General features: G+C 57.6%; 1 long non-coding RNA gene across 1 annotated transcript; it reads left to right on the top strand.

Moving 5' to 3' along the window:
- The first annotated feature begins 7,645 nt into the window (after positions 1-7,645).
- LOC137438086 (uncharacterized) lies at positions 7,646-19,415 on the top strand. Its single transcript, XR_013621061.1, has 2 exons — positions 7,646-7,784; positions 18,335-19,415. It is a non-coding gene; the product is annotated as an uncharacterized LOC137438086 (long non-coding RNA).
- The last annotated feature ends 4,807 nt before the right edge of the window (positions 19,416-24,222 follow it).

Genomic DNA, 24,222 nt, shown 5'->3' with positions numbered 1-24,222 from the left:
TCTTCACCATATCAGCTTAGCTAATGATATCAGGAAAGCTTCAAACCAACCATGAGTCGTTATTTGGAGTATTTCTGGCATCCAAAAGGTTATGACAAATATGGAAGGAAGGTCTCCTTTTAAAGATCCATCAATTAGGGATCAAAGGCAAAATGATTTGAAGGAGTGGACACTTTTTGTCCAATAGAACCTTTCAGACAAGAGTCGGCCAACCCCTGTCCATCATAGTTCAAACGGAGAATGGCTTCCACAAGGCAGTGGTGCAAATCCAAACACTTTTTACCTCCTCCACCGAAGGTGGTCGGAGGTTATGTTTTCATACCTGTCTGTCTGTTTGTCTGTGAGCAGGATATCACAAAATGTTGTGGCCGGATTCGGATGGAATTTAGTGAGAGGTTGGGAATGTGACGAGGACGAAATTATTAGATTTTGGTGAATATCTGGATCCGGATATGAGAATTTTTTTGTGATTCTTTACCATTGAGTGCTCGGTCTAAAGCCGATATACAGTACGATATCTCAAAAAGTTGTGGGCGGATTTGAACAAAACAAGGTGGTTGAGTTGCATGATAGACAACAACAGAGCCTGCAGGTTTGCGAGAACAACTGGGTCAAGAGGATTATGGGAGTGAAGAGGGTGGATAGAAAGAGGATCGGTGAACAGAGGGAGGAGATTGATATGCAGATCAACTTGACGGGGAGATTGATGGAATGGCGGCTGAGATGGGCTGGACGTTTGGTGCAGATCGGGGAAGAGACAATGGCAAAGAGAGCGGACACGTTGAGGGAACAAGGCAGGACGAAAAGTCCATGGTTGAGATGGGAGGATTGTGTGAGGAGGAATATCAGTAAGGTGGGGGTGGTTGGAGTGGCTTCTGTCTTCGGAGTGGATTTCAAATAACAACACATCACATGGTACAAATGAGTCATATCTATGAATTCAACAGTGGAAATACATAATAACACAACAATATATATCGATATCTACGTCCCCTTATTCTGCAAATTAATTTACCATTGCCTGGTTTGTAAGGAACCATGACATTGTTTCTGTAAGAGCACAACAGTGCACGATTTCTATCTTGAGTCGGTGAGACATAAAATAATTTGGTCAAGGTGCCAGCGATAATTCGCCCACTCTCTCTCCTTCTCAGAAAACACCGTAGAATAATTATTTTGCTTTTAATTCCTCCAACAGCCACGCTCCCTGGGGGTTAAATATGCAGTTATATGACTTGAGCAGTGGTATCCGAGTGAAAGCCACACTCCCTGGGGGTTAAAAACCCAATCAAAATCCGTGTCTGAGTCAAACCCATGTCCGCTCGGGGTTAAAAGGGCTAAAAACCCTGTTCAAAATCCATGTCCGAGTCAAAGCCACACACCTGCTGGGCGTTAAAGGGGATAAAACCCTGTTCAAAATCCATGTCCGAGTCAAAGCCACACCCATCCTGGGGGATAAAAGGGCTAAACCCCGATCAAAATCCATGTCTGAGTCAAACCCACGTCCGCTGGGGGTTAAAACCCTGTTCAAAATCCATGTCAGAGTCAAAGCGATAAAACTCCTGGGGGTTAAAAGGGCAAAAAACCCCAATCAAAATCCATGTCCGTGAAGGAGCTGTGCTCCAACGCGAGTCGAAAGAATTGACGCGACCAAAGACGGAAATTCGTCCGAGTTGCTTTAATGCACGTATCAAACTCGGGTACTCTGAAAAGCTCGTTTATCGGGCAGCAATATATATACACATTTATGCCGGAGCGTTTGCCCGGGAAAAGCGAGACCGGGCATGCCCGGGTGTCAAGGGCAAGTCCTAGAAAGGCGAGTCTGGACCTGCCCGGGCGTGCTGGACGAGGCTTGGCAAGTCGAGAGCGGGCATGCCCGGGCGTCCTGGACGAGCCCTGGAAAGGCGAGAGCGGGCATGCCCGGGAAAGACGAGACCGGGCGTGCCCGGGAGGTGCGGGCGAGCCCGGGAACAGCGAGTTCGGGCATGCCCGGAAGAGGCGCGTCTGGGCCTGTCCGGACGAGCCCGGCATGGCGATTGCGCCCTGGCCGCGTCCCGGCCGGTGCAAGGCGATTGTGTACACCCAGCGGTAACCGCTACACACGCCCCTCCAGAATCGACCTGCACTGGCAGGGTCAATTTAAGGGGGGTCCGGACGACATGGCCGAAGCGACCCCTGGAGGGTCGTGGGGGGGGGGGGGGGGTCCGATGTGGTGGTGGGTGGTCAAGCGGGGGGAACTGTGGATGGGGGGCGGCCTCGCCGTGGAGGAAGGGCCAACCGTGGTGGTCGGTCGACGTCCACGTGCGCCGGTTTGAGGCGGTCCACAGAAATCCGGTCCGACCGGCCGCCGAAGTCGACGACGAATGACTTGTCGCCCCGTCGCAGGACCCGGAAGGGCTCGTCGTACGGCAGCCGGAGTGGCCCCCAGTGTGCGTCATGACGCACAAAGACGTACTCCGCTGTGTGAAGCGCCGGGGGGACGTAGGACTGGGTGTCACCGTGGCGGGACGTTGGCACGGGGGCAAATCGTCGGGCGGCCTCCTGGAGGTCCGAGCGCTGGCGTGCGGCGGACCAGGGCCTGGTAGCGTCGGGCACGAACTCGCCCGGGACGCGGAGTGGCTGGCCATAGACGAGCTCGGCGGCGGACGCCCGGAGGTCCTCCTTGGGGGCCATGCGGAGGCCCAAAAGGACCCACGGCAGCCGGTCGGCCCAACCGTCGTCCTGAAGGCCGGCCATGAGTGCGGTCTTCATGGAGCGGTGAAACCGCTCGCACAACCCGTTGGCTTGGGGGTGGTAGGCCGTGGTGCGGTGCAGAGTGGCGCCCAACGAGCGGGCGACCGCGCCCCAAAGTTCGGATGTGAACTGTGGGCCGCGGTCGGACGAGATGTCCGCCGGTGCGCCGAAGCGCGCGACCCAGGTGGCGAAGAACGCCTGCGCGACGTCGGCGGTGGTGGTGGAGGTGAGGGGCATGGCCTCCGGCCACCTGGTGGTCCTGTCCACCATGGTGAGCAGGTGGGTGAACCCCCGCGATGGGGGCAGGGGACCTACCAGGTCCACGTGGACGTGGTCGAAACGCCGTTCAGGCACGGCGAAAGGTGCCAGCGGGGCCTGGGTGTGGCGGTGGACCTTGGCCCGCTGGCAGGCCGTGCAGGCGTTGGCCCAGTCGCGGATGTCCCGTCGAAGGCCGTGCCAGACGAAATGCGCCGACACCAGCTTCTGAGAAGCTTTCCGGCCCGGGTGAGAAAGGCCGTGGATGGAGGCGAAGATGCGGCACTGCCAGGTAACGGGCACGATGGGGCGAGGCTGGCCCTGGGAGACGTCACAGAGCAGGACAGTGTCCGCGAAGGGGATGTCGGCCAGGCGGAGGCCCGTGTCCGCCGCCCGGAGGGCCTGCACCGTGGTGTCGGTGGTCTGGTCGGCCGCCATGAGCGCGAAGTCCACGCCGAGGTGGACCGCGTTCGCGCTGGCCCGAGAAAGACAGTCGGCCACGGCGTTGTCTTTGCCGGCGACGTGCCGGATGTCCGTGGTGAATTCCGACACGGCGGAGAGGTGGCGCTGCTGGCAGGCCGACCACGGCTCCGTGACTTTGGCCATTGCGTAAACCAATGGCTTGTGGTCGACGAAAGCCGTGAACGGGCGGCCCTCCAGGAGGTGTCGGAAATGGCGAACGGCCAGGAATAGACCGAGGAGCTCGCGGTCGAACGTGCTGTATTTTAACTCGTTCGGCCGGAGTTGCCGGCTGAAAAAGGCGAGTGGCTGCCAAACCCCGTCCACCCATTGTTCATGGACGGCGCCCACCGCGTAGTTGGAGGCGTCCGTAGTGAGGGCGATGGGCGCGTTGAGCACCGGGTGAGCCAGCAGCGTTGCGTCGGCGAGGGCCCGCTTTGCGCTCGCGAATGCCGCGTCCATGGCCGCGGACCAGACGATGTCATGCTTGGCCGGCTTGCCCCGGAGGGCCTCGTAAAGGGGCCGCATGAGCTGAGCAGCGCGGGGCACGAATCGGTGATAAAAATTCACCATGCCGAGGAACTCTTGTAGGGCCTTGATGGAGCGGGGACGCGGGAACATGGTGATGGCCTCGACCTTGGTCGGCAGCGGCACGGCCCCGGTCTTGGTGATGCGGTGGCCCAAAAAGTCAATGGTCGTCGTGCCGAAGTGGCATTTGGCCGGGTTGACAATTAAGCCGTGCTCGCTGAAGCGACCGAACAGTGTTCGGAGGTGCTCGGCGCGGGACCTGCTGGTGACGAGGATGTCATCCAGATAGACGAAAAGAAATGGCAGGTCGCGCAGCACGCCGTCCATCAAGCGTTGGAACGCCTGGGCCGCGTTCTTGAGGCCAAACGGCATCCTCAAAAATTCGAACAGGCCGAACGGCGTGATGACGGCCGTCTTCGGGACGTCGGCCGCCCGGACAGGTACCTGGTGGTATCCCCGTATCAGGTCAATTTTTGAAAATATGACCCGTCCTGCCAAACGGGCGGAAAAGTCCTGGATGTGCGGGATCGGGTACCTGTCTGGGGTGGTAGCGTCGTTGAGGCAGCGGTAGTCGCCACACGGGCGCCAGCCGCCCCCCGGCTTTGGCACGATGTGCAGTGGTGAGGCCCACGCGCTATCGGAGCGCCGCACGATGCCGAGGCGCTCCAACGCGTCGAACTCGGCCTTTGCCACGGCGAGCTTGGCCGGGTCGAGGCGGCGGGCCCTGGCGTAGACCGGCGGGCCCGTAGTGGGTATGTGGTGCTCGATCCCATGTCGCATTGCGACGGCCGAAAACGTCGGCCGCGTGAGGGCCGGGAATTCCGCGAGCAGGCGAGCGAACTCATTCGCCGTCGGGAGGGCGCATGCCAGTTCGGTCGGCGCGGAGCTGCTCATCGTACACGCCAGGGAGCTGAAGGTCTCGGCGTTGACAAGGCGACGTAGTTTGACGTCGACCAGCAGCCCGTGCGCGCAGAGGAAGTCGGCGCCCAGCAAAGCCATGGGGACGCGGGCGGTCACAAAGGTCCACTGAAAGCGCTGGCTGCCGAAGCAGAGGGTGACGTCGCGCGGGCCGAAAGTGCGTATGGCCGATCCATTAGCAGCGACCAAAGAGGGGCCGCAAACGGCGTTCCGCCAGTCCTGCTCGGAGGCGGGTATGACGCTCAGTTGGGCGCCGGTGTCACAAAGGAAACGCCGCCCGGACGCTTTGTCCTTAATAAAAAGCAAGTTGCCCGAGTGGCCGGCGCTCATGGCTGGTAATGAACGCCGGCCCGGCTTGCCGAAAGTGCACGGGGGTCGGCATGTCCGAGCCTTGTGTCCGAACCTGGTGTGGTAATAACACCACGCCTGGTCAGGTGGAGGCCCCGGCCGTCGTGTTGGAAGCGGTCGGCGCGGCGTGGCGGCCGCCAGTTCGGCCTCCAACCGCGCAAGGCGCTCGGGCGTTGTGGGCGTCGCCTCGGACGGCGGCGGGCTCCAGGTAGCCGCTCCGATGTGCTGGCCCGCCAAGGAGATCTTGTCGGCTTCCCTGGCGAGGGTGCGGGGATCCGTGATCGACGTGCCAGCCAGGGCGAGGCATACCGGGGTAGGCAGCTGGCGAAGGAACAGCTCGCGGAACAGAAAATCCAGAGAGTGCTCACCGAGCAACGAGAGCATGTAGTCCATGCGCTCGGACGGGCGCGTGTCGCCGAGCTCGGGCAGGTCGAGCAGGCGCCGTGCACGTGCCGCCGGTGAGAGGGCGAAAGCGTCGCGGAGGAGCGTCTTAATCGCATCATACTTGTCAGCAGCTGGCGGGCGCTCGAGGAGGCTCAGGGCGCGGGCCGCAGTGGCGGAGCCGAGCGCTGCCACGACATGGTGGAAGCGGGTGTCGTCGGTGGTGATGCCTCGCAGGGCGAACTGGGAGTCTGCCTGGGCGAACCAAACAGCCGCGTGAGCCTCCCAGAATGTAGGCAGTTTAAGAGCCACTGCCGTATCCATGTTCGGGGTCACCAATGAAGGAGCTGTGCTCCAACGCGAGTCGAAAGAATTGACGCGACCAAAGACGGAAATTCGTCCGAGTTGCTTTAATGCACGTATCAAACTCGGGTACTCTGAAAAGCCCGTTTATCGGGCAGCAATATATATACACATTTATGCCGGAGCGTTTGCCCGGGAAAAGCGAGACCGGGCATGCCCGGGTGTCAAGGGCGAGTCATGGAAAGGCGAGTCTGGACCTGCCCGGGCGTGCTGGATGAGGCCTGGCAAGTCGAGAGCGGGCATGCCCGGGCGTCCTGGACGAGCCCTGGAAAGGCGAGAGCGGGCATGCCCGGGCGTTCTGGGTGAGCCCTGGAAAGGCGAGAGCGGGCATGCCCGGGAAAGATGAGACCGGGCGTGCCCGGAAGGTTCGGGCGAGCCCGGGAACAGCGAGTTCGGGCATGCCCGGGAGAGGTGCGTCTGGGCCCATCCGGACGAGCCCGGCATGGCGATTGCGCCCTGGCCGCGTCCCGGCCGGTGCAAGGCGATTGTGTACACCCAGCGGTAACCGCTACATCCGAGTCAAAGCCACACCCCTCCTGGGGGTTAAAAGGGCTAAACCCCAATCAAAATCCATGTCTGAGTCAAACCCATGTCCGCTGGGGGTTAAAACCCTGTTCAAAATCCATGTCAGAGTCAAAGCGACAAAACTCCTGGGGGTTAAAAGGGCTAAAACCTGTTCGAAATCCATGTCAGAGTCAAAGCCACAACCCTCCTGTGGGCTAAAAGGGCTAAAATCCTGTTCAAAATCCATGTCCGAGTCATAGCCACACTCCTCCTGGGGGTTAAAAGGGCTAAAACCCTGTTCAAAATCCATGTCCGAGTCAAAGCCACACCCCTCCTGGGGGTTAAAAGGGCTAAAAACCTGTTCAAAACCCATGTCCTAGTCATAGCCACACTCCTCCTGGGGGTTTAAAGGGCTAAAACGCTGTTCAAAATCCATGTCCGAGTCAAAGCCACACACCTCCTGGGGGTTAAAAGGGCTAAAACCCTGTTCAAAATCCATGTCCGAGTCAAAGCCACACCCCTCCTGTGGGCTAAAAGGGCTAAAATCCTGTTCAAAATCCATGTCCGAGTCAAAGCCACACACCTCCTGGGGGTTAAAAGGGCTAAAACCTGTTCGAAATCCATGTCAGAGTCAAAGCCACAACCCTCCTGTGGGCTAAAAGGGCTAAAATCCTGTTCAAAATCCATGTCCGAGTCATAGCCACACTCCTCCTGGGGGTTAAAAGGGCTAAAACCCTGTTCAAAATCCATGTCCGAGTCAAAGCCACACCCCTCCTGGGGGTTAAAAGGGCTAAAACGCTGTTCAAAATCCATGTCCGAGTCAAAGCCACACCCCTCCTGGGGGTTAAAACCCTGTTCATAATCCATGTCAGAGTCAAAGCCACATCCCCTGGGGGTTAAAAGGGCTAAAACCCTGTTCAAAATCCATGTCCGAGTCAAAGCCACACCCCTCCTGGGGGTTAAAACCCTGTTCAAAATCCATGTCCGAGTCAAAGCCACACCCCTCCTGGGGGTTAAACGGGCTAAAAAAAAACCCCGATCAAAACCCGTGTCCGAGTCAAAGCCACATCCCCTGGGGGTGAAAAAGCAGTCAAAAACCCGTGTTCGAGTCAAACCCACATCCCCTGCGGGTTAAAACCGATCAAAACGACCAATTAAACTCGGTGGAGACGTGGTTGAATGGTCTAAGCCGGTAGTTGCACGATCAGGTTCTGAAACGAACGTGGTCCCGTGTGGGGCTCGATCCCCGCCGTTGCCGAGACTGGACATGAGGCACCGTGGGCCCCAGTGGTGAGGTGAGGCCTTGCGGATAATTGTTCAGTGAAAGCAAATGAGCTAAGATTAGCCTACGTAAGGTTCCCACAATTTTTCACTGGAAACCGCATTAAAACATTTTAATTTCTTCCACTCATGCGTTCATTGCTGTGACGTCACCTTCCCCTTCTCGTCAATGTTTTTTAAAAAGAGCATTTAAAGAATATTATTAATCCTTCAAGAATTATCTTTTCGGTTATATAAATCGATGGAGAATCCGGGAAGGTAAAAATAAAATAAAATATCAGTTTCCTTCCGAAGAACTTCGAACGAAAAGCACTAATCTTAAACCGAATGCTCTGTGAAAATGCCATTTTGTCAAGTTTATACACCGCTCCAATAGTGTACGGAAGGGTTGTGTGAACACTTTTTACAGGTTCTTTTATATGTTGCTGAGCAGGAATAGTGTAAATGTGCTCGTAATTTAACGTCATGAGGTTTACCCAATCCGACCAATCCCCTCAATCCTCATCCGTACGCCACGTCACTTCCTCTCCTGCCGTCGCCCATTTGTCGTCACCCCGAACCAATCGGCAGATGTATTTAATAATAATAATAATGCATTTATTTTATATAGCGCTTTTCAGGGAGCCCAAAGACGCTTTGACAGAGTGCAAAACATAATGCTTAGCAAAACATAAAAACAATTGCAAAAAAAAGAAGAATCAATAGGGAAATTTTCAAAGCACAAAGGAGGGAGATGGAGAGAAGATAGTCAGGGGTTAAATGCTGTGGGTTAAATGTTGAATGCAGTGTTGAACAGGTGGGTCTTTAGTGATGTTTTGAATGTGGTGAGTGAGGAGGAGTCTCTGATGGTGTGAGGTAGTGAGTTTCAGAGGGTGGGAGCAGCGATGGAGAAGGCCCTGTCCCCCCAGGATCTGAATTTGGTCCGGATGGGGGGTCAGGAGGTTGTTACCAGCAGAGCGGAGGTTGCGGGTGGGAGTGTGTCTGGAGAGGAGGTCAGCCAGGTAGGATGGGGCCAGGTTATGGAGGGCTTTGTAGGTCAAGAGGAGGATTTTGTACTGGATTCTCTGGGAGATGGGGAGCCAGTGAAGCTTGTAAAGGATGGGGGTGATGTGATCACGGGTCCGGGAATGGGTGAGTAGACAGGCAGCGGAGTTCTGAATGTATTGGAGTTTATTGGTGATTGTTGAGGGTGAACCATAGAGGAGGCTATTGCAGTAGTCCAGACGGGAGGTGATGAAGGCGTGGATGAGGGTTTCTGCAGCCATGGAGGAGAGGGATGGACGGAGACGGGCGATGTTTTTCAGGTGAAAGAAGGCTGTCTTTGTGATCTGTTTAGTGTATTTGTCGAAGGAGAGGGTTTGGTCAAAGATGATGCCAAGATTCCGGATGTGAGGGGAGGTGGATACTGGGATACCGTCGATGTTGAGGGCAAAGTTATGGGTGGATTTTATGAGCGTTTTTGGGCCAATGATGATTATTTCAGATTTATCATAGTTAAGTTTGAGGAAGTTGATTTGAAGCCAGGATTTTATTTCAGTGATGCAGTTTGTCAGGATAGAGTGGGTGGCGGTGGAGATGGACTTGGTGGAGATGAAAAGCTGGATGTCATCGGTGAAGCAGTGGAATTGGAGACCATGACGGCGGATTAAGTAACCGAGGGGGGACAGGTAAAGGATGAAGAGGAGGGGGCCAATAACTGAACCTTGGGGGACACCTTGGGGGAGGGGAGCAGTGGGGGATTTGCAGTTATTGATGGAGATGAACTGGCGTCTGTCAGAGAGGTATGATTTAATTCAAGAGAGGGCAGTGCCGGTAATGTTAAAGGTGGTTTCAAGTCGGGTGAGGAGGATGGTGTGATCGATGGTGTCAAATGCGGCGCTGAGGTCGAGGAGGATGAGAATGTTGAGGTTGCCAGCGTCAGAGGAGAGGAGAAGGTCGTTGGTGATTTTGAGGAGAGCAGTTTCAGTACTGTGGTTGGAGCGGAATCCGGATTGGAATGTTTCATACAGGTTATTGGCAGAGAGGTGATGTTTGAGTTGAGTGGCTACAGCACGTTCCAAAACTTTTGACAGAAAGGGTAGGTTGGAGATGGGTCTGAAGTTATTTAGGGTGTCAGGGTTTAGTCCAGGTTTTTTCAGAATGGGGGTAACAGCAGCAATTTTGAGGGACGGTGGGACGATGCCTGTAGACAGGGAGGAGTTTATTGTTGCAATGATAAGTGGAGAGAGAGCAGGAAGGGAGGCCTTGACAAAGCTGGAGGGGATGGGGTCAAGAGTGCAGGTGGCAGTTTTCATTCCTATGAGGAGTTCAGAGAGGTCAGTAGGGGAGACTGGGGAGAATTGAGACAGGGGATGGCAGGATAAGGGGGGGCAGGTGGTTTGAGGGGGAGCGGGTGTGGCGGTGGTCAAGCTGTTGTAGATGTTTTCAATTTTGCGTTGGAAGAATGAAAGGAAGGAGATGCAGTTGTCTACTGTGAATGACTGGGTGGTGGTGTTCAGGGGGCTGAGGAGTTTGTTTATTGTAGAGAAGAGTGCTTTTGGGTTTCCGGAGCCAGAGTGGATAATTTGAGAGTAGTAGGCGGTGCGGGAGAGGGCATCTTTATAGTGTTGTAGGTGGTCCTTGTAGGCCTGGGAGTGAACTGTGAGACCTGTTTTATTGCGGAATCTTTCAAGTTGGCGAGCACGAGTTTTCATCAGGCGGAGTTCAGGGGTAAACCAGGGAGCAGAATGGGTGAAAGAAACTGTTTTGGTTTTTATAGGCGCAAGTTGGTCAAGGCAGGAGGAGAGAGTGTGGTTGTAGTAGTCAGTGAGGTCAGAAGGGGTGTGGAGGTCAACGAAGGGAGAAGTGGACATTTTTTCAGAGAGGGTGGATGAGAATGAGGTAGGTGAAAGAGCGTTTAGCTTACGGAAGTTGATAGTGCGATAATGCCTTGGTGCTGGGGTGGGGATGTTGATGGTCAGAGTGATGGCTAAGTAGTCAGAGAGGGTGAGGTCGGAGCCAGAGAGATGGTGCAAAATTAGTCCAGTAGAGCAGACAAGGTCCAAAATGTGACCACGGTTATGGGTAGGAAAGTTGACATGTTGAGTGAGGTTAAAGCAGGTGAGTAAATCAGTGAAGTCAGTGGTTATCGTGGAGTCAGTGGAGTCCATGTGGATTTTGAAATCACCAAGGAGGAGGATTGAGGGGGAGAGGGAACATAGCTGGGTCAGAAAGTAGGAGAAGTCAGACAGGAATGATGGGTGTGGTTTGGGAGGGCGGTAGACAACAGCCGTGACTGACTGTGTGTGACCAGAGAGTTTAAAAGCCAGGTGTTCAAATGATGGAGCAGATGCGATGGAGATGAGGCTGGTCCTGATGTCTTGTCGGTGAATAACGTCAATTCCACCACCTCGGCCCTCCGAGCGTGGTTTATTGATGTAAGAATATCCATTGGGTGTGGTGAGGTTGAGTGCGAAGTAGTCCAGAGGTTGTTGCCAGGTCTCAGTGAGACAGAGAAAGTCCAGTTTATTTTCCAGGATGTAGTCGTTCAGGATGAGGCATGTGTTGTTGAGGGACCGGGTATTGAACAGGGTGAGCTTGATGTTGTTTTGTGCGGCGGGTATGAATTCAGGTGATTTGGCCAGGGTTCGCAGACAGGAGGTGCGATTGTGTGCGTTGTTGTGACCAGGTGCGCTGGGACGATGAGTGGGAGTGCGCTGAGCCGACCAGCGGACGGGGATGGAGTGACCTGATTGTAAATAAACAAACTTACGACCAGAGCCACGGTGAATGTACCTGGGTCGACGCAGGAGTCCATTGGATTTGATTGCAGAGATGCATGATGGGGTGGAGCGGGTATTAAGCAGAAGAAGCCTTGCGGCGGAGTACCGCAGAGCCATGCCAGCAGGAGCGAAGAGACGAGCACAAGGCCAAGGTTGAGGAGGCGAAACAATGGCCACAACCCACGGGAGCGGGCCCGAGGAAACAGCGAAGGCGCCGGGCAGGTGAACCCAGGAGCAGAGCCGGGACCGAGCAGAGGGCAGACAGGAGCGAAGAGACGAGCACGAGGCCAAGGTTGAGGAGGCAAAGCGGCAAATGCAGCGGCAAACGACCGCCGCCACTAATCAAGATCACGGCGGCAAACCGCCATCACCACCGCTGCAAACAATGGGCACAACCCACGGGAGCGGGCCCGAGGAAACAGCGAAGGAGCCGAGCAGGTGAAGCTAGGAGCAGAGCCGGGACCATGCAGAGGGCAGACTCAATGGCCAAAAATCCGCCACGACCACCAGAAAAGCATGCTACGGACAATGGTCCAGTCAGAGAAGCGGCGAGCAAGCGACGCCAGCGTCCTCTCCGAACCGGACCGGAAGCGGGGCCAATGTAGAATATTTGTTTTCCAATTCGCTCTTCGACTTCTTGTTGTGATATTTTTCGGTACTTTAGAGTATTTTGAATGGCAGGATTCGATTCGGATTTGTTTCATTCGTAAACAGGGTGAAGAATGAAGAAAATAACTTGTCAACATCAATCAAAATCAACATAAATTGTCAACTTGTGTTTGGTTAGTAAAATCAGGAAGTCGTGCCATATGGGGAATGTCGAGTCGCAGGAATTGATTGTATTTCTCTCGTTACTTGATGGTGCACAGGGACCTTTTGATCACCCGATATAACATATTTACTCCCGCTAGGGAGTAATGCATTCGATCGTGTGTGTGTGTGTGTGTGTGTGTGTGTGTGTGTGTGTGTGTGTGTGTTTGTTTGTGTGTTCGTTCGTGAACAAGATATCTGCAAAAGTTCTGAACGGATTTGGATGAAAGTTGGTGGGATGATTGCCCTTGGGATAAGGAAGAATTGATTAGTTTTTGGTGAAGCTCAGGATATTATTCCGGATCCAGGATTTTTGGGGGGGAATTTTTTTTTCTGTTTTACTGCATTAAAGCTTTTATTCTTATTCTTCAATGATGTTTTTCTCCTGTAATTCCGAGATATATCAAAGTTTATTCTCTGACAGTTAGGGCCTACTTTCTTTTTCATTTATTGTTTTGGGGAGAGGGGCTGTTAAACAAAATGTATGATTCCAACTTGACCCATGGCGCTCTACTGAGTGGCGTTCTAGTTAAAAAAAGTTATGGACGAGTTATGACTAAACTTGGTGGACGAGTTGGTTATGGTGACAGGAACAAGCCGATTAGATTTTGGTTCAAGTCCGAATCCAGATCCGGCCTATCATTGGATACAAAATGTAAACTGTTCAGCCTGGCTGAGGTACACCCTTTACTGACGTTTATTGGACTTATATAGTAGATTTCTCAATTTTTTAAAATATTTTTGATGGTGATTGATATTTATGTTGTGGCGGACACAACGCCAGCGGGTAATAATTCCGCGCACCAGTGGGTGACGCGAGCGACCGGGCGTGGAAGCACGGCTCGGGCCACGCCCGGAGCAAAGGCGTCATGAGGCACAGGGTTGAACTGAAATACATGCCCCGCCTTTCGGCCGACCGGCCACGCCCGAGGGCAAAGCGTGGCCTCGGGACATATATGCGGGCTCGAAAGTCGAGCCCGGCCAGTGCTTACGTGCAAGCATAGAATAAAGTGTTTTGGTTTGTACAACGCATGGTGGCCTACCTTCTTGGCAAACGAGTTGTGTGTGCATAGCACCACACTGGTGACCCCGACTGGTTCAGCCGTTGCTGACCCCTGAACGCGCCATGGCTACCAACGCTGTCGCTGTTAACCTCCCGGAGTTCTGGGAAGCACAGGCCGACGTTTGGTTTGTGCAGGCCGAAGCCCAATTCCAGCTCCGGGGCATCACGGCGGACGACACCATGTACTTTCATGTGGTCGCTGCCCTCGGGCCCTGCACTGCCGCCCGTGTCGTGTCCAACCTTCGGTGCCCGCCGGGCGCCCACAAGTATGCGTCGCTCAAACGACTTCTCACCACGTTCGGGCTCACGGAGGCCGACCGCCTCCTTAGCCTTCCCGCCCTCGGCGACACACGACCGCCCATTCGGATGGATTATATGTTGTCCCTTCTTGGAGACCAACGCGCGGATTTCCTTTTCCGATCGCTTTTCCTCCGCCAGCTACCTGCGAAGGTGCGGTTCGCGCTGGCCGGTTCGACCATAACGGAACCCCGCGCCCTGGCCGGAGAGGCAGACAAATTTTTCGCGGTCTGCGACACGCGGCCGACGTATGACGCTGCCGTAGTGGATCCCCGTGCGGAGGTTTCAGCGCCGCACACGCGGCCGACGCATAGCGCTGCCGTACTGGATCCCGGTGCGGAGGCTTCAGCGCCGCGCCCCCTCGTGGCCGCTGCCACACCCCGTCCACCACCGCCGTCACGACCGACGCGGCAGCCACCACCGGGGCAAACCTGGTGTTATTATCATGCCAGGTTCGGCCGCAAGGCTAGGGCGTGCCACCCGCCGTGCTCTTTCGACGGGTCGGGAAACGACCGGGCCGGCGCTCACTTGCGGCCATGAGCGTCGGCCATTCCGGCAGCCTCCTTTTCATTACAGACACCTCGTCTGGTCGCCGTTTTCTGTGCGACCCTGGAGCGCAGGTAAGCGTCCTCCCTGCCTCCGCGTCCGACAAGCAAGCCGCGGGCCGGGGCCCCGCCTTGCTCGCCGCCAACGGAACTCCCATCCGCACATTCGGGAAGCGTTGCCTCTCGCTGCGTTTCGGGGGACAGCGCTTCCAATGGTCTTTCGTCACCACCAGCGTGCCAATGGCCCTGCTCGGTGCGGACTTCCTTTGTGCGCATGGGCTGTTGGTGGACGTTAAACGCCGACGCCTCGTCCAGGCCGAAACCTTCAGCTCGCTCGCTTGTTCGCTGAGCGGCTCGTTGAGCAGCTCGCTGAGCGGCTCACCGAGCGGCTTACCCAGCGGCTTGCTGAGCGGTTCCGTCCCGGCGAGGTTGGTCTGTACGCTTCCGGTAGCGGACGAGTTTACCCGCCTCCTCGCCAGTTTCCCGGCGCTCACACGGCCCACCTTTTCAGCGGTGGCCATCAAACACGGGGTGGAACACCATATTCCCAGCATCGGACCACCGGTCTACGCCCGAGCGTGCCGCCTCGACTTGACGAAGCTCGCCGTTGCGAAAGCGGAGTTCGCCACGCTGGAGCGGCTGGGCATCGTCCGGCGCTCCAACAGCGCATGGGCCTCACCTCTGCACATTGTGCCCAAGCCCGGCGGCGGATGGCGGCCGTGCGGTGACTACCGCCGGCTCAACGACGCCACTACCCCCGACCGCTACCCGGTCCAGCATATTCAGGACTTTTCCGCCCGGTTGGTGAAAACGACCATTTTTTCCAAGGTGGACCTCATCCGGGGCTACCACCAGGTCCCCGTACAACCGGACGATGTACCAAAGACGGCCGTTATAACACCTTTCGGCCTCTTCGAGTTCTTGCGGATGCCTTTTGGGTTGAAAAATGCGGCCCAGGCGTTCCAGCGGCTCATTGACAGCGTCTTGCGCGACTTGTCCTTCGTCTACGTCTACCTGGACGACATCCTAGTCACGAGCGCGTCCCGGGAGGAGCACCTGCTCCATCTCCGCAAGCTCTTCGAACGCCTGGGCCTGCATGGCCTGATAATCAACCCCGCAAAGTGCCGGTTCGGCGTCACTGCCATCGACTTATTGGGGCACCGCATCACCAGGCACGGGGCCATCCCTTTACCGGCCAAGGTGGAGGCGGTCAGGAGTTTCCCGCACCCCCGCACGATCAAGGGGCTCCAGGAATTCCTGGGCATGGTGAATTTTTATCACCGCTTTGTGCCCCGCGTCGCCCAGCTCCTGCGCCCCCTGCACGAGGCCCTCCGGGGGAAGCCGGACAAAGGTGATATAGCCTGGACGGAGCAGATGGACGTGGCGTTTGCGGGCGCGAAGCTGGCTTTGGCCAATGCCACCATGCTGGCGCACCCGGCGCCTGATGCACCAATCGCCCTCACCACCGACGCGTCGGACTAGGCGATGGGCGCGGTGCATGATCAGTGGGTGAATGGTGCTTGGCAGCTGCTGGCGTTTTTTAGCCGGCATCTCCGCCCGCACGGACGCCGGTACAGCACCTTCGACCGCGAGCTGCTCGGGCTCCACCTGGCGGTCCGACACTTCCGCCATCTTCTCGAGGGCCGCCCGTTCACGGCCTCCGTCGATCACAAGCCCCTTGTTTTCGCGATGGCCAAGGTCGCCGAACCGTGGTCGGCCCGGCAGCAGCGTCACCTCTCTGCCGTGTCCGAATACTCGACGGACATCCGACACATCGCGGGTAAGGACAACCCGGTGGCGGATTGCCTTTCCCGGTCCGCCGCACACGCGGTCCACCTCGGGATCGACTATGCCCGGATGGCGGCGGACCAGACCGCCGACCCCGGCGTCCAGGCCTTTCGGCCCGCCGTCACGGGCCTCCGTGTCACCGAGGTACCGTTCGACATCCCGGGCACTGCCCTCTTTTGCGACGTCTCCTTCGGCCGGCCTCGCCCCATCGTGCCTGCTGGCTGGCAGCGCCTGGTTTTTGACGCCATCCACGGCCTGTCCCACCCGGGCACGAAGGCCTCCCAGAAGCTTGTTGCGGCAAAGTTCGTCTGGCATGGCCTCCGGAAGAACGTCCGCAACTGGGCCAGAATGTGCCGCGCGTGCCAACGCGCAAAGGTCCACCGCCACAACCAGGCCCCGTTGGCCCCGTTTACGGTGCCCGAACGTCGGTTCGACCATGTCCACGTCGACTTGGTGGGACCTCTGCCCCCCTCGTGGGGTTTCACCCACCTCCTCACCATGGTGGACCGCACCACCCGGTGGCCAGAGGCCGTGTCATTGGCGGCGATGGCTGACGTCGTGCAAGCTTTCATCGCCACTTGGGTTGCCCGGTTCGGTGCCCCCTCGGACATTTCGCCCGACCGCGGCCCCCAGTTCACCTCGGAGCTCAGGGGAGCGGTGGCGCAAGGGCTCGGCGTCAAGCTGCACCGCACCACGGCCTACCACCCCAAGGCCAACGGCCTGTGCGAGCGCTTCCATCGCTCGATGAAGGCCGCCCTGCGGGCCAGCGATGGCAGCTGGGCCAACAGGCTCCCCTGGGTCCTGCTGGGCCTCAGGACGGCGCCCAAGGACGACCTGCGCGCGTCCTCGGCGGAGCTGGTCTTCAGACAGCCACTGCGGGTCCCGGGCGAATTTATCCCCGATTCCACGGCACCTTGGTTCATCAGAGCAACAGCGCTCCACCCTTCAGGAGACCGCCAGGAGGTTTGCCCCGGTGCCGACTGCACACCACGGTTGCCCGTCCTCACACGTCGCCCCGGAGCTTCGCACGGCAGAGTACGTTTTTGTCCGGCACGACGCCCAACGGGCACCGCTGCGGCCCCCGTACGACGGGCCCTTTCGCGTGCTGGAGACCGGGGACAAGCACTTCACCGTGGACATCGGCGGTACTCCAGATCGTATCTCCGTGGACCGCCTCAAGCCGGCCCACCTCGACCTGGACCACCCCCCGCAAGCAGCTCTGCCTCCGTGTCGAGGCCGCCCCCCGGCGGGCAGACCCCCGGCACCCCCCACCCCCACCGTCCCGCCACCCCCCAGCCCTGCACGCATCGCCAGAGGGCGTTTCGGCCGGGTCATCCGGCTTCCCCGCAAGCTCATCCTTCAGGTGCGCGGGAATTCTGGGGGGGTGTGTGTGGTGGACACAACGCCAGCGGGTAATAATTCCGCGCACCAGTGGGTGACGCGAGCGACCGGGCGTGGAAGCACGGCTCGGGCCACGCCCGGAGCAAAGGCGTCATGAGGCGCAGGGTTGAACTGAAATACATGCCCCGCCTTTTGGCCGACCGGCCACGCCCGAGGTCGAGTCGCTCGAAAGTCGAGCCCGCCCAGTGCTTACGTGCGAGCATAGAATAATGTGTTTTGGTTTGTACAACGCGTGGTGGCCTACCTTCTTGGCAAACGAGTTGTGTGTGCATAGCACCACAATGTATTCTTATCACAAATTTTTGTAAACGAAATATTCGTACTCTTCTGACTTCTGTTTGGTGCTTAGCAAAAAACCCGAAATTATTATTATTAATTGTACAATACACCCTTCGGTGTGAGTGATTAATCTACCAGTTATCATTATCCTTGCTTATGTGTGTGAATTATTATCTTTGGTGGTGTTTCTTCATTATGCCATTTCTGTCTTTTCTTGAGCACAATGTTTCTGCTGCACAGGTCGAGGAGCTTTCTCAACGGTTCAGTGTCAATAGTACAGGGGATAACAACAATTGTGCCTTTTATGAGAAAAGCATGAAATTTCTAACATAGTTAGTGCATACCATGAGGTTTATTTTCAGATGTGGAGGGAAGTCAGATTTGACCTCTGAGGACCGTGAGAGGTCAAATCCAAAATGGTCGCCAGTCCACCGAGTCTAATGTTCAAACGCGCTTAATTTTTGAACTAAATAGTGTAGAAAAACATTATAGGTGTCATTTCCAACTAAATTGCGGATGCTCATTCATTTGGTGATACTTTTGAGATCGCCAGATGTGAATATACACTTTAGATGTAAAATGTGGTGGTTGGTGCTAACATTGTGTTTTGTGTGTTTCAGAATCCCCTCTCCTGCCGTGGTGATTTTGTCGCAACCATGCCGAAGCGTCACATCCTGATGGACGCTACCTACCCAGCCCTCTACATCCAAGAGATCCAAGCCACCCCCAAGCACTAACTGGGACATTTGTGTCCTCTGCCAAGTCGTACCAGATGAATCTTTACAGTGTCCACTCAAATCAATGAAACAGCTTGTTGGTAGTGGCTATGCATCCTTGGCAGAAGACCTTCTCCGGTTCCAGACCCTTCAGCACATGCCAATGGACCTCAACCTGGAGCGATTGGATGATGGAGATTGCATAGAATCCACTCTGAAGACACACAGGGCTGAGTGGCACAAGAAATGTCGGCTAAAATTCAACAAAAAGGCGTTTGACGAGCAAAGTCAGGGAGAATTAACTACAGGACAACAACCAAGTGCCACGACTGTGCACACACTCTCCCTGAAGCATCAAAATTGTGCCATGAATTGATCCACTGTGGCTGCAAGAAAGGGTGCACTGGATGCTGCAAGTGTGGCAAAGCTGCACTCAAGTGCACTGTACTGTGCTTCTGTTCTGGAGACTGTTCGATTTTGATCATTACCAATTTTCATCATTGCACTTGATTTAATGTAAGCTTTTGTGGACATACTTGGTTAACTACAGTTATTTTTTCAGAGGTTATTGCATCATTCCTTGCAGTGTAAACACTTTTTTCATCATTTCTGGTCTTTGGGTGTTCTGTACCTATCCCTGTACCTGAAAAAATAAAGTTTTAAAAGTTCAAATGAACTTTTTCCAAAAGCAGTCCCAACTGCAGAATCATAAAAAATATTTAACGTAATTTGACCTTGACCTTGACCTAAATGCATGCCATTGAGTTCTGGCGATCTCAAAAGTATCACCCAATGAATGGGCACCCCCAATTTAGTTGGAAATGACACCTATAATGTTTTTCTCCACTTTTGGGTTCCAAAATTAAGCGCGTTTGAACATTAGACCCGGTGGATTGGTGGCCATTTTGGATTTTACCTCTCACGGTCCTCAGAGGTCAAATCTGACTTCCCTCCACATCTGAAAATAAACCTTATGGTATGCACTGACTATGTTAGAAATTTCATGCTTTTCTCATAAAATGCACATTTGTTATAATGTGGTGCTGGGCACACACGTTAAACAAAGGTAGGCCACAACGCTTTGGGTTAAGTCGAGCTCTTTATTGGTTGCTCACTCGTCAGCACTACCGTGCTCGGAGCTGCGAACCCGCTTGTATATCTGGAGGCCACGCCTCACCTGGGGCGTGGCCGACACCCACTGGTGCGCGGAATTATGTCACTGCGCCAGCGAGCCATCGTGTCCGCCACACGCACCCCCCCAGAATTCCCGCGCACCTGAAGGGTCAGTTTGCGGGGCAACCGGATGACCCGGCCGAAGCGCCCTCTGGCGGCTGGCGGCATCTGGGCTGCCGGGATGCCATCTGGGATGCCTCTGGCGGCATCTGGGATGGGTGCAGGGCAGGGGGGTGGCGTGACGGCGGGGTTGGGCGGTGCCGGGGGTCCGCCCGCCGGGGGGCGGCCCCGACGCGGGGGCAGAGCCGCTGGCAGGGGGTGGTCCAAGTCGAGGTGGGCCGGCTTGAGGCGGTCCACGGAGACGCGGTCAGGAGTACCGCCGATGTCCAGGGTGAAATGCTTCGCCCCGGTCTCCAGCATGCGGAAGGGCCCGTCGTATGGCGGCCGCAGCGGTGTCCGGTGGGCGTCGTGGCGGACGAACACGTACTCCGCCATGCGAAGCTCCGGGGCGACGTGCGTTGGCGGGCAACAGTGGTGCGCCGTCGGCACCGGGGCGAACCTCCGGGCGGCCTTCTGCAGGGCGGAGCGCTGCTGCGCCACGGACCATGGTGTCGTGGAGTCGGGGAGGAACTCGCCCGGCACCCGCAGCGGTTGTCCGAAGACCAACTCCGCCGCGGATGCGCGCAGGTCGTCCTTGGGCGCCATCCTGAGGCCCAGCAGGACCCAGGGGAGCCTGTCGACCCAGCCGCCGTCGCGGAGGCTGGCCCGGAGCGCGGCCTTCATGGCGCGATGGAAGCGCTCGCACAGGCCGTTGGCCTGGGGGTGGTAGGCCGTGGTGCGGTGCAGCTGGACGCCGAGCCCCCGTGCTACCGCCCCCCAGAGCTCCGAGGTGAACTGGGGGCCGCGGTCGGATGAGATGTCCGAGGGGGTGCCGAACCGGGCAACCCAAGTGGCGATGAACGCCTGCGCGACGTCCGCCGCCGTCGTTGCTGCCAAAGGCATGGCCTCCGGCCACCGGGTGGTGCAGTCCACCATGGTGAGGACGTGGGTGAAACCCCGCGAGGGGGGCAGAGGTCCCACCAAGACCACGTGAATGTGATCGAACCGATGTTCGGGCACCGTAAACGGGGCCAGCGGGGCTTGGGTGTGGCGGTGAACCTTCGCGCGCTGGCACGCCAGGCACGTCCTGGCCCAATCGTGGACGGCCTTCCGGAGGCCATGCCAGACGAACTTGTCGGCGACCAGCTTCTGGGAGGCCTTCGTGCCCGGGTGGGACAGGACGTGGATGGCGTCAAAAACCCGGCGCTGCCACCCAGCGGGCACGATGGGGCGAGGCCGGCTGAGGGAGACGTCGCACAAGAGGGCTCCGCCCGCGCCGTCGAATGGTACCTCGGTGACGCGGAGGCCCGTGACGGCGGTCCGAAAAGCCTGGACGGCGGGGTCGGTGGACTGATCCGCCGCCATCCGGGCATAGTCGATCCCGAGGTGGACCGCGTGGGCGACGGACCGGGAAAGGCAATCCGCCACTGGGTTGTCCTTCCCCGCGACGTGCCGGATGTCCGTCGTGTACTCGGACACGGCCGAGAGGTGACGCTGCTGCCGGGCCCACCACGGCTCGGCGACCTTGACCATCGCGAAGACCAGGGGCTTGTGGTCGACGAAGGCCGCGAACGGGCGGCCTTCGAGCAGATGGCGGAAGTGCCGGACCGCCAGGTGGAGCCCGAGCAGCTCGCGGTCGAAGGTACTGTACCGCCGTTCATGCGGGCGGGGCTGCCGGCTAAAAAACGCCAGCGGCTGCCAAGCTCCCTTCACCCATTGCTCGTGCACCGCGCCCACCACGTAGTCTGACGCGTCGTTGGTGAGGGCGATCGGTGCATCGGGCACCGGGTGCGCGAGCATGGTGGCGTTAGCCATGGCGAGCTTCGCGCCCGCGAACGCCGCATCCATCGGCTCGGTCCAGACAACGTCGCCTTTGCCCGGCTTCCCCCGGAGGGCCTCGTGCGGGGGGCGCAGGAGCTGGGCGATGCGGGGCAGGAAATGGTGATTAAAGGTCACCATGCCCAGGAACTCCTGGAGCCCCTTGATCGTCCGGAGGTGCAGAAAACCCCTGACCGCCTCCACCTTGGCCGGTAAGGGGATGGCCCCATGCCTGGTGACGCGGTGCCCCAAAAAGTCGATTTCGGTGATGCCGAACCAGCACTTGGTGGGGTTGATGATCAGGCCTTGCCGGCCCAGGCGTTCGAAGAGCGTGCGGAGATGGCGGAGGTGCTCCTCACGGGATGCGCTTGCGACGAGGATGTCGTCCAGGAAGACGTACACGAAGTCCAAGTCGCGCAAGACGCTGTCCATAAGCCGCTGGAACGCCTGGGCCGCATTCTTCAACCCGAAGGGCATCCGCAGAAACTCGAAGAGGCCGAATGGTGTGATGACGGCCATCTTCGGTATGTCCTCCGGCCTGACGGGGACCTGGTGGTATCCGCGGATGAGGTCCACCTTGGAGAAGAGGGACATTTTCGCCAACCGGGCGGAAAAGTCCTGGATGTGAGGGACCGGGTAGCGGTCAGGGGTGGTAGCATCGTTGAGGCGGCGGTAGTCTCCGCACGGCCGCCACCTGCCGCCGGGCTTGGGCACAATGTGCAGCGGCGATGCCCATGCGCTGTTGGAGCACCGGACGATGCCCAGTCGCTCCAGCGTGGCGAACTCCTCCTGCGCCACGGTGAGCTTTGCCGGGTCGAGGCGGCGCGCCCGAGCGTAGACCGTTGGCCCGACGGTGGGGATGTGATGCTCCACCCCGTGCTTGACGGCCACCGCCAAGAAAGTGGGCCGCGTGAGGCCTGGGAAACTGGCGGGGAGGCGGGTGAACTCGTCCGCTGCCGGAAGCATGCAGACCAACCTCGCCGGGACCGAACCGCTCAGCAAGCCGCTTGGCGAGCCGCTCGGTGAGCCGCCCAGGGAGCTGCTCAACGAACTGCTCAGCGTGCAAGCAAGCGAGCTGAAGGTTTCGGCTTGGACAAGGCGCCTGTGCCTCACGTCCACCAACAGCCCATGCGCATAGAGGAAGACCGCTCCGAGTAGGCCCACGGGGAAACTAGCGGTAACGAACGACCACTGAAATCGCTGCCCCCCAAACCGCAGCGAGAGACAACACTTCCCGAACGTGCGGATGGGCGTGCCATTGGCGGCAAGCAAAGCGGGGCCCCGGCCCTCAGCTTGCTTGTCGGACGCGGAGGCAGGGAGGACGCTCACCTGCGCTCCCGTGTCACACAGGAAGCGACGACCCGAGGAGGTGTCTGTTATGAACAGAAGGCTGCCAGTATGGCCGACGCTCATGGCAGGAAGCGAGCGCCGGCCTGGCCGTTTCCCGACCTGCCAAAAGTACAAGGCGGGCGGCAGGACCTGGCCTTGTGGCCGAACCTGATATGGAAGTGGCACCAGGTCTGGCCCGGTGGTGGTTGTCGCGCCGGTTGTGACGACGGTGGTGGGCGGGGCGTGGCGGCGGCCACGCGCGGATCTGCCAAGCCTGCGCCGTGTTCGGGAGGATCCGAACGCCATGCCACGTGGCGACCCGAACCACTCGCGCCGTGCGCGGCGCCAGGATCCACGACGGCCGTGCGTCGTGGGCTGTGGAAATCCTGTCCGCCTCCCTGGCCAGGGCGCACGGTTCCGTAATGGTCGAACCGGCCCACGCGAGCCGTACCTGTACAGGTAGCTGGCGGAGGAAGAGAGCACGGAAAAGGAAATCCGCATGGCCGTCGCCGAGCAGGGACAGCATGTAATCCATGCGGGCGGACGGTCATGTGTCGCCGAGGATGGGAAGGTCCAAAAGACGGTCAGCGCGGTCGGCCTCTGTGAGGCCAAACGTGTCGAGGAGAAGTTGCTTGAGCGCCGCGTACTTGCTCTCGTCTGGCGGGTGCCGGAGGAAGGACACGACTCGGGTGGCCGTGCCGGATCCAAGGGCAGCGACCACGTAAAAGTACCTCGTGTCGTCCGCCGTGACGCCCCGGAGCTGGAATTGGGCCTCGGCCTGTAGAAACCAGGTGTCGGCCTGCGCTTCCCAGAACTCCGGGAGCTTAATCGCTACAGCGTTGATGGCCATGGCGTGTTCGGGGAACAGCAACGGCTGAACCAGTGGGGGTCACCAGTGTGGTGCTGGGCACACACGTTAAACAAAGGTAGGCCACAACGCTTTGGGTTAAGTCGAGCTCTTTATTGGTTGCTCACTTGTCAGCACTGCCGTGCTCGGGGCTGCGAGCCCGCGTGTATATCTGGAGGCCACGCCTCACCTGGGGCGTGGCCGACACCCACTGGTGCGCGGAATTATGTCACTGCGCCAGCGAGCCATCGTGTCCGCCACAATAATATGAGAACTTATCCGCCGTACTAAGGGTATAATGGTGGACAGAAAGATTTCAAGGAGATTGAAAGGAAAGGTTCTGATGTCTTGTGTAACACCGACCTATATTTACGGTCTGGAGATGGTGGCACTGACAGAGAGACAACAACAACAGAGGCTGCAGGTTTGTGAGAACAATTTGGTCAGGAGGCTTGTGGGAGTAAAGAGGGTGGATAGAAGGAGAATGGATGAACCGAGGGAGGAGATTGGTGTGCAGATGAGCTTG

Source organism: Myxine glutinosa, chromosome 12 (genome assembly GCF_964187855.1).
Source record: "Myxine glutinosa chromosome 12, kmMyxGlut1.1, whole genome shotgun sequence".
In the NCBI taxonomy this organism is placed as follows: domain Eukaryota; kingdom Metazoa; phylum Chordata; class Myxini; order Myxiniformes; family Myxinidae; genus Myxine; species Myxine glutinosa.
The sequence above is the reverse complement of the archived record's forward strand: the minus strand, read 5'-3'. Positions and strand labels throughout refer to the sequence as shown.